Below are 799 nucleotides of genomic sequence, written 5' to 3' on the forward strand. Positions count from 1 at the left end.
GGGGTCCCTGTCCCTGTGCCCCAGCACTGTTGAGCAGACCCCCTTATGTGTGGGACGAGGAGCCCCTGGGCCTTGGGCTCTAAAGGTCTGTCCCTGATACCTGGCTCCAAGAGGAGACCCCTGGGGGCAGGATCTGCATTTGGGAGGCAGAGGGGAAGCCAGTCTCTCCTGGCACAGCTCCTGGCGTCACCCTTCCCTTGCCGGGCAGCCCAGCACCAGCTCTCAGGAGGGGACGAGGGGCCCCTGCCAGAGGGCGAAAGGAAGCAGAGCCTCCCGTGCCTTTGCGGGCACCTAAGCACAGGCTCACTCCTGCTGGGTGGAAGATAAGGCCATTGTCATTAACTGAGTCATTTTGGGCTTTCCTGGAGGACCTGTTGAGAGATTCAGGTGCTCAAAGCAGAAGGACTCACGTAACTCAAAACTGGATAATGAACCTTTTTTTCTGTCTGGCCGAACAGGGCATGTTTGTTATCTAGAGTTCTATTAGGCAGAATCACATTTGTCACTACGTTTTTCTTGGGGTGACATTAAAATGAGTTTGCTTTGAGCACATCTCAGCTAACGAGGAGGGTTGCTGGGTCTGAACAGCGGGGTCTCACGGGGAAGGCCGGAGTGGGTAATCCTCGTGCCAAGGCTGTGAGTCACGCTGCTGTTTAACCAAAATACCACGGCTGGTTGAGGCCTGGAAGCTTTTAGGGGAAAACAGGTCAGGGCTGGGGCCTGCTGGGGAGCCTGGGCGAGGGACACGACGTCCCTAAGGGGAAGGGCGCAGGGTGGGGCTGTGCCTCAGCCCCCCTGA

General features: G+C 57.6%; 1 protein-coding gene across 1 annotated transcript in view; it reads left to right on the forward strand.

Annotated features, from left to right (window-relative positions):
• CARD14 (caspase recruitment domain family, member 14) overlaps window positions 1–799 on the forward strand; it is a 19,648-nt gene that overhangs the window by 4,094 nt on the left and 14,755 nt on the right. The gene's annotated exons all lie outside the window — the stretch shown is intronic.

The sequence above is a fragment of the Propithecus coquereli genome, unplaced genomic scaffold, assembly GCF_000956105.1.
Source record: "Propithecus coquereli isolate 6110/MARCELLA unplaced genomic scaffold, Pcoq_1.0 Scaffold794, whole genome shotgun sequence".
Taxonomy (NCBI): domain Eukaryota; kingdom Metazoa; phylum Chordata; class Mammalia; order Primates; family Indriidae; genus Propithecus; species Propithecus coquereli.